We start from the raw sequence: 8935 nt of genomic DNA on the forward strand, positions 1-8935 counted from the left end.
TTCTCTCTCTCCCTCTCTCTCTCTCCTCTCTCTCTCTTTCTCTCTCCTCTCTCTCTCTCTCTCTCTCTCTCTTGCTCTCTACTAAATCTATTAACAATAAGCGAATTCTTCTGATCTTCAAGGGCAAAGAATCAAGCATTGACCAGCTTATGCCGCTTCAGCTTGCTCAGTTGTCCTTAAATGTCTCCTGCTCAGTTTGATATGGCGCTGTTCACGTCGATACGACGCGTGAGGAGTCTGCCGGGTCCGCCCCTGCTAATGCCCACACATGAGCGGCATCACATCATCGGACCCGAGCAGACTCGCGCGTCCGACGGCCGTTCGGTGGCAAAAAAAAAACAACTCCCGTCATTCACCAGTCATTCACCATCATTCACCAGCCATTCACCATTCAGTGCATCCACCTTGGCGAGTAACCGGGGAACACGGAACAACAGAAGACCACTGAGCTAAGCCTGGTGGGAGCGGGGTGCGTCACAGAACAGCCAGTCCCCTGCCCCCCCCACCCCGCCCCAACCCTCTCCCTCCCCCCCGCGGCACCGTCGGCGACGGCCGCGCCACCTACTGTAGATGTCGTGCGGCCGGCCAAGGTAGTCGACCGAGTAGCATTTCTCGTTGTCAATGCTGATCTCGGTCTGCGCCTTCTGGCCCTGGTTGCAGGCGGCGAACTCGGAGATGACGTACTGGCAGTTGAGGTCGGGCCGCGGCGAGTCGGTGATGCCGTGCAGGATGCGTGTGCGAACTTGATCTCGCCCTGCTGCTCGAACTTGAACATGCCGGCGACCGGGCAGCCGATCGGCACCGGCTTCTTGGCTACGGGGAGGCGTGAGAACGGCCGGCTCAGATCGCCGCCTCAAACGGAACGAGCAGCAGCCTCACGGTCCGTGGCTTCGTCTGGGACCTGAGGTCCTGCTGGGACAGAGCTGCGGCTGCAGGAGGGAGCGGCACAAGGGACCTGTCGGTTGGACCGGTCAAGGTCCCGGTCCTGGGACCTGAGGTCCGGCTGGAAGCTGCAGGTGCAGAGGGAGCGGCACGAGGCTGATCGGCCGGCCGGGCCCGCGGAAGTCCCGCGCTGCAGGGCTGGCGGCGCGTCGACAGGAGGAGGTCCAGGAGGGGACAGAGAGCTCAGCCCGCGCCGCCAGCGCGGCGGCGGCTGCTCGCCACCGCTAGGTGGCAGTGATCGGAACGCATAGCGGACAAGGCTAACACCATTCGGGAACTGGCACTCAGTGGTACTAGACATGCCTGTGTTTCTGCAGAATGTTTTTCTTTCGAGCCGCCTATTTTATGAACTTTGTCACCTACTGTATTCCGTCGGCTTTGCCACAACGACATTGCTAACTTGGGCCATTTTCACACGAAATGATACCTGACAGTTGAGATCCTAGGCAATATTATCAGACAAAAACTGGATCACGGGCTACCGTGGGTTGCCACCAGGAGCGGCAAGCCAGCACAGGTCACGACCTGGAGCGGTGAACTAACGCAGGTCACCAGTGAGAGCAGCAAGTAAACACAGGTCAGTGTCGTTCCGCGTGCTAACATAGGACAATAGCTGACTGATAAGTAATGCAAGCCTACACGGAGACGCCCAGACGTGTCCAGGTAACGCTGCCTGCACGGCACTGACCGACGCACGTGCGCAGCAAGATAAATACAGGAATTTGACGATGCTTGTCAAAATCAAACATGCTTTCTCTGGTACCCAGTCCAAGATAGCTTCAAACAATGTTGTGGCAAGTTATGCGTTAAGGAAAATCTGAGTCAGCTTTGAATTAGATCGCTTTGATTTCATAATTGCGTCTAGAATATTCCAGGATGTAGCCATGTAGCCATATTAGTGTAATACACATTCAAGTTGCAGCTGTTATGCGCGAGCCGATAAACGTTGCCACATTACGTCCGCGTTTGCTACACAGCTCTCCACAACTACATCTGTACCTGAAGAGAGTTGCAACACATCTTGCCCACCATCTACCGCGTCTGACACACTGCCGATCCGGAGACCACTCACCGACCATGATGTTGTAGAGCCAGGAGCCGTCCTTGCCGACCTGCTTGATGCCGTCACTGCCCTCGAACTGCTTCCAGGCGCAGACGGTGTGGAACTCGTTCCTGATCAGCTCCCGGCCGCGACGGTACCGGATCACGTTGTGGTGCATCGGCAGGAAGTCGAAGCACACGTAGTCTGTCTGACTGTTGGGGCAAGCAGGCAACGCGCGGTTTTAAAATAAATACTGGTGGCATTCATAACATCCACTACACAGCAATTTTCATCTTGTTCGTCATGGAGACAAACAGTAGGAATAGCCTTATTCCTCAGAGAGAAACCAGGAGAATGGAGAAATAGATTGGTTGATATTTCGGCAACATGCCTTTATCGAAACAGCTGGTAGAAGTGTTATTGTTTCGACAAAAGACATGCTGCCGATAAAGGAAACTTTCTGCAATTGTTTCAATAAAGGCATGTTGCCGAAGCATCAACCCATCTATATATCCATTCTCCTGATTTTTCTCCGAGGAATAAGGCTATTACTACTGTCTTATCTATGTGAATAATGTTCCTTGCTTATGCACTGAACAACTTACGTAATTTTGAACCAAATTGCTCGTTACAAACAAAAAGTAAGCTTTGGGTGGTGTAGGAATGTTCACCACTTTGACTGCAACTTAAGGTACAAAACCAACGCAAATCACACGTGTCCGTCATTTCACTCATGTCTGCACCCAACAGATTCGGGTTAGCCCAAACAGGCGGGCAGAACTGAGGCGACTCTAGGACCTGTGACACGGTCACCGTGGACTGCCCGCCTTCGCGCACAAGCCGAGGGCACCTCCCATTCACTGACATCCCCGCGCGTCGTCTCGCGCGTACACCAGCGGCCCGGTGTCCCGCCCGCAGGAGAGCGGCCGACGAGAAGCGCGCGCCGGCCCCGCGCCTCACCATCCGTCGATGTTCTGGCGCGCCATCATGTAGCGGTTGCCCTGCTTTTCCAGGCAGGTGTAGATGGTGCGGCGATAGCGGCCCTCGTCAGGGTAGTACGTCTCCACCACGTGCGTTGAGTTGATGACCACGTCGGCGTCGGTGTTGGCCGTGTTGACCCAGTCGCCGGTGAAGTTGGTCGGCATGCTGCAGAGCGGTGTAACCGTCTCTGACTTCTCTGCAGGAGGACGAAATAGCGAGGGACATGTAATAGACGGACGATGCAGTTCTGGCCGATGGATGGTGACCGTCGCCAATCTAAAATTTTTACAGAGTTGCTTCACGTGAATTTGGGTCGTGATAGACTGTACCATCAATGCTACGGAACTACGAAGGTGAACAATAAAGCAAAATTGCGTAATAACGTGTTTTTAGGAATATCAGCATTACTTTTAGCAAAACCGTAGAGGCATTAGTCATTCTATGCATTTAAACGCATGGTAGCATGCTCCCTGCATTAAGTGTCATTGTGATCAGGTCTTAGCGCGGTTTCCTCTCAATCCAGATAAAAATTAGGCAGGTAAAGTTCACAGCTTCCCCACTGCTCGCCAAACCATTACCGCGTGGATAGATATCGCGCGTTGATGTGAGATTGCACGCCATAAATGCGCAAAAGGATATCAGATAATTCAGGCAGAACTAAAATTGCCACACCAAGCAAAGAAAATAGGACGCTGTCGATGACCGCGGAATAAGCACTACTTTTCGTCCCCCACTGTCGAGTGCCAGTCGTGGGAATTCGACCCGGGTATCGGTCCACACCATTCTTGAGATGAAACTTGGGTACCTCTGCCGCCACCGCACCGTCGGGCAGTCCACACCAGACACTGCACCCGGCCTCATGCGACAGCGCGCATCCGGAGCCCTCTAGTACCCAGCTGTGCGCTGTCTGGCCGCAGCACGCCCACCAGTTCGCTGTGAGCATTCGTGTCGTCCTGACGGACCGCCATTCTCCGGGTCCACCCAAGATCCCGCCCCCTGACTGTGGGCTGGCTGCACTTCCCCACACACTGCGTGCGGTCCTTACTCGAAGAGAGCCCCGGACCGGGCGTCGTGGCCGCTTCATGCCGAGCCCGCGGCAGATCTGCCTCCGGACCTGAGCAACGTCGTGCCTGTACGCAGCTTTCTGGCCGTTACCGCTCTCCATCACGAGTGAGCACGGCCCCGTATACGACTCTACTCGGTGCAGAACTTACCGAAAGTCCGTACGCTGACGGGTGCACTTCTCACCGTTACTGGTCTGAGCCCGAGTCTTTCCAATCCCCGGTGTCCGGTATCGGTCTCGTGTCATACCTGGTGTCAGACTGAGTCTCTCCAATCCCCGGTGTCCGGTAACTGTGTCGTGCCTTACCTGGTGTCAGGCTGAGGCTCCCCGGTCCCCAGTGTCCTGTAGCTGCCCCGCGCCATCCCTGGTGTCGGGCTGAGCCTCCTCCGTCTCCCGTGTCCAGCAGCTGTCTCGTGGTGTCAGGCTGAGCCTCTCCGGTCCCCAGTGTCCGGTAGCTGCCCCGCGCCATACATGATGTCAGGCTGAGCCTCCCCCGTCTCCCGTGTCCAGCAGCTGTCTCGCGGTGTCAGGCTGAGCCTCTCCGGTCCCCAGTGTCCGGTAACTGCCCCGCGCCATACATGATGTCAGGCTGAGCCTCCCCCGTCTCTCATGTCCAGCAGCTGTCTCGCGGTGTCAGGCTGAGCCTCTCCGGTCCCCAGTGCCCGGTAGCTGCCCCGCGCCATACATGATGTCAGGCTGAGCCTCCCCCGTCTCCCGTGTCCAGCAGCTGTCTCGCGGTGTCAGGCTGAGCCTCTCCGGTCCCCAGTGCCCGGTAGCTGCCCCGCGCCATACATGATGTCAGGCTGAGCCTCCCCCGTCTCCCGTGTCCAGCAGCTGTCTCGCGGTTGTCAGGCTGAGCCTCTCCGGTCCCCAGTGCCCGGTAGCTGCCCCGCGCCATACATGATGTCAGGCTGAGCCTCCCCCGTCTCCCGTGTCCAGCAGCTGTCTCGCGGTTGTCAGGCTGAGCCTCTCCGGTCCCCAGTGTCCGGTAACTGCCCCGCGCCATACATGATGTCAGGCTGAGCCTCTCCGGTTCCCGGTGCCCGGTAACCGTCTCGTGCCATATCTGGTGTCAGGCTGAACCTCTCCGGTTCCCAGCGTCCGGTAGCTGTATCGTGCCGTACCTGGTGTCAGGCTGAGCCTCTCCGGGCTGTCCTGGGGCGTCTTCAGCACGTTACACTCTGGAGTGATGCTCTTGCCCAGCAGCAGGTCGTCGTCACGGTTTTTTAGGAAGCAACGGTACTTGGCCTCTTTCCGCGACTCCTTGGTGTTGGCCACGGCAAAGAAGTGGTTCTTGCCGACTTTCCAGTCGCCCAGACAGGCGAACTCCACCTTGCCCTGGTTGATGTCCTCGTTGCGGTAGAGCGGATCCCGCTCAGTGTTGTCGTCCTTCGACTCGCACCGAGCGTAGTTCATGGTGAACTTCTGGTTGGCGATCAGGAACTGGTTGCCCAGCTCCTGGCAAGAGCGCAAGCGACTGTCTGGGTTGTTGCACTCGCCGGTGAACCTGCAGCAGAGGATGAAGGCGGGGCCCCATCAACAGCGGAGTGGTTGTTGTCATTGGGGCTTCACAACGCGCTCAGCTGCTGGGTCTATATGGTGTCGTCTACCTCTCAGCCTGAAGGGAGTGCCGGGACTGAAGCCATAAAACGTCTACGTCTTGTGCTAATCACCTACTATTATCACGATCAAAGACATTACTGACAACTGTCATGCGACACAACGTTTGACCCCACTTTAGTTACGCTAAGCATATGTGACTCGTCCCCAGTTCGCTGGCATGCGGCTAGCAAGCGTATGTAAGCATGGGGGGCAGCATATGTGGCTAGTAAGCGGCTTTCTTCATTGCGCGAAACCCTGCGTCCTCTAGCCTGTTGAGTTACTTATCACGTTACATAACATCATCGAGTTCTATAATAAGCTTGTACGAACCGGAATCGATTTTGGTAAGCAAACTGCCAGACGCCCTTCCAAACTGGACCGACAGATCTTGGGTCGGAAGTTCTGATTGAAGAGTGTGATGAGATCTTGTTCAGTGTCCAAGTTCTTGCACACTTGCTCCAGCGTAGGCGAGAACGAAGATGCGAAGTTCACACAGCCAGCTGCAAGGCCACGTTTCAGGTTAGGAATTCACTCAGCATTGCATAAAAGCGACCATGGATTGGAACAGAGCCACGATTTGCATTTTGAGAGCAATGATTCGGAGGTGTGATAAGACATTCTGTAAAATGCCACGTTACCTCGGTTTGTTGTGCGCCGTCAAAGCCCGCTACACGCACACGCTGGCAAGCGCGTGCATCGCAGCGTGCTGTCTAACCCAGGGCATGCGTTCCGACCCAACTGTGTCGTTCGTGTGGAGACCGTGTCTCCGTTGGCCAGCACATGGTATCTGCCATGATGCTCAAAATAGGTAAAAGAACTGCGCTGATAGCGTGCGGTAGTTGCACGGATGAAAACGCAAACCTGCAGGGGCACGTGCTCCACGCTGTGATACCCCTCCCTCCAGACCCACGCCGAACTCACTCTCGCGCTTCTCCATAACGTTGATGGTGCGCACCAGCAGCTGCACGCAGTGGTAGCAGCTGTTGTCCTTGAAGAGCATGGTGTAGCGGTAGCTGTCCTGTACCATCGCGACGCACTCGCCGCGGCCGCTCATGCGCGTCGCGTCCAGCTCGGTGATGGTGTTCTGGCCGTCCTCGTAGCTGTACCACTGGTCGCGCATGATCGTGGGCACGCTGCAGTTGGCTGAGGAGGACATGCGAGGGACTCGCTGGTCACGTGGTAGGCACGCGAGGAGACTCGCTGGTCACGCGGTGGGCACGCTAGGGGACTCGCTGGTCACGTGGTAGGCACGCGAGGAGACTCGCTGGTCACGTGGTGGGCACACTAGGGGACTCGTTGGTCACGTGGTGCGCACGCTGGACAATGCTAAGGGTGAAGGCGCGGCACCCTAGACCGGGCTGAAGGTGACGCACGACACGCTAGACGGGGCTGAGGGTGACGGCACGGCACACTAGACCGAACTGAGGGTGACGACATGGAACGCTAGACCGAACTGAGGATGGCGGCACGGCACACTAGACCGAACTGAGGGTGACGACATGGCACGCTAGACCGGACTGAGGGTGACGGCACGGCTTACTGGACCGGACTGAGGGTGACGACATGGCAAGCTAGACCGGACTGAGGGTGACGGCACGGCTTACTGGACCGGACTGAGGGTGACGACATGGCACGCTAGACCGGACTGAGGGTGACGACATGGCACGCCAGACCGGACTGAGGGTGACGGCACGGCACACTAGACCGAACTGAGGGTGACGACATGGCACGCTAGACCGGACTGAGGGTGACGGCACAGCTTATTGGACCGGACTGAGGGTGGCGGCACGGCTTACTGGACCGGACTGAGGGTGACAGCACGAGTCGTTATCCGACGTCGAGGAGGAGCGTCGCCCAGACGAACGAGCACTACACTCTCATCATGCCGTAGACGAGAGAGGTCGAAGTCTGTGCGGTATCTGACCCTGGCAGCACAGAAGAGAAGACTGGTATCTCAGCGGTACGTTACACGAGGCAAGATCGGATTGCAAAATATTGTAGCACAGATACAAAGCTCACGCCGTGTTGACGCGTGCAAGCAGTACGTTACTGGAGCGCAACTCGCGCTGCGCACTTCGCGGACGCAGGAAGCCGGTTGTAGCGAGTCTGCTCTCCAGTGAAGCGATGTGCTGCTGTTGTATCGCTATGCTGTACAGTACTGCTGTATCACAGCGGGAGCGCAGTCTCCATGGGGCAGTAACACTCCTCTTTTGCTCTTTGTTTGGCAACTTAATGTTGTTGACAGCTGTTTCTACATATATACGTTGTGAATCCCATGAATTCACTAGAAGGAAAGGCTTACATCCATTACATGCATCACTAATTACTGGTTGCACACAAAAGACCACATCCTAGGGGAACGAAAAAATAAGTAGATCGTCCGCAAGCATGGCATGCACATACGTGACGCCTCGCAAAACTCTGCCACCTGACGTCATTACGGGGGGAACCCCCCCCCCCCCCCCCAGCTCGCCAAGCCTGTCACCGCGTGACGGTCAACGCACGCCTGTTGACTGACTGTGCCGGCTTCAGGACACCTTACATAATGAAAGGCACGGCTGCCTGTCACAGTCCGGCGGGCGGGCGCTACGGTCAGTTCAAATCTCGATCAAGCAAACGGAGCCGGTGGACATCGTTGCTGGAGCTAACGTACATTGTTCAAGGTTACGGGATATATACACGTGTTGTTCCTGTAGCATTATTGTAACGCCATTCAACCTCACGCCATCAGTGAAGCTGCACCGGGTCTTTGCGTTCGGGCAGGAACAACACATACCTTTATCCTCGTAACCTTGAACGGTATAGTTTAGCAGTAGGATTGTTGGGATGACTTCTGGTTTCCCGCCATTTTATAAACAGGATGTGCACATAGCACGCATCACTGCTTCAACCAGAACAGTGTTACAACGCCGAGCTGGGCCATGAGCCCCCTGGCCGGTCGGCATCGTGACTCATCATCCACCTCGAGACAAACCGCGCCAACAACAGGAAACGCATGCCTCGGAGGGCACAGCATCCACGCATCCGCCTTCGCCGGCGATTCGAGAGCATGCCACCGTGCCGCGACTCACCGCAGTCTGCCCCGTCCGGGAGCAGGGCGGCCAGGAAGAGCAGCGCGAGCCAGGGCGTCATCCTGTCGAGCTGCGGGTGCGGCGGCGACCGGGGCGCGGCGCTCCACTGAAAGCGCCAATTTCCGCCGCCGCGCTGTACGCAGCAACGGCCGCTGACTGAGTCGCCGCGCCCGCCGGTGGCGCCGCGCGGCGGACCGGTGCGCAACTAGCCGTGACGCCACCGCGGCACGTAGG

General features: G+C 56.9%; 1 pseudogene; it reads right to left on the reverse strand.

Moving 5' to 3' along the window:
* Positions 1-565: 565 nt before the first annotated feature.
* Positions 566-8845, reverse strand: LOC119093032 (uncharacterized; annotated as a pseudogene).
* Between the last annotated feature and the right edge of the window lie 90 nt (positions 8846-8935).

The sequence above is a fragment of the Pollicipes pollicipes genome, unplaced genomic scaffold, assembly GCF_011947565.3.
Source record: "Pollicipes pollicipes isolate AB1234 unplaced genomic scaffold, Ppol_2.1 Scaffold_3890;HRSCAF=4567_pilon_pilon_pilon, whole genome shotgun sequence".
Taxonomy (NCBI): Eukaryota; Metazoa; Arthropoda; class Thecostraca; order Pollicipedomorpha; family Pollicipedidae; genus Pollicipes; species Pollicipes pollicipes.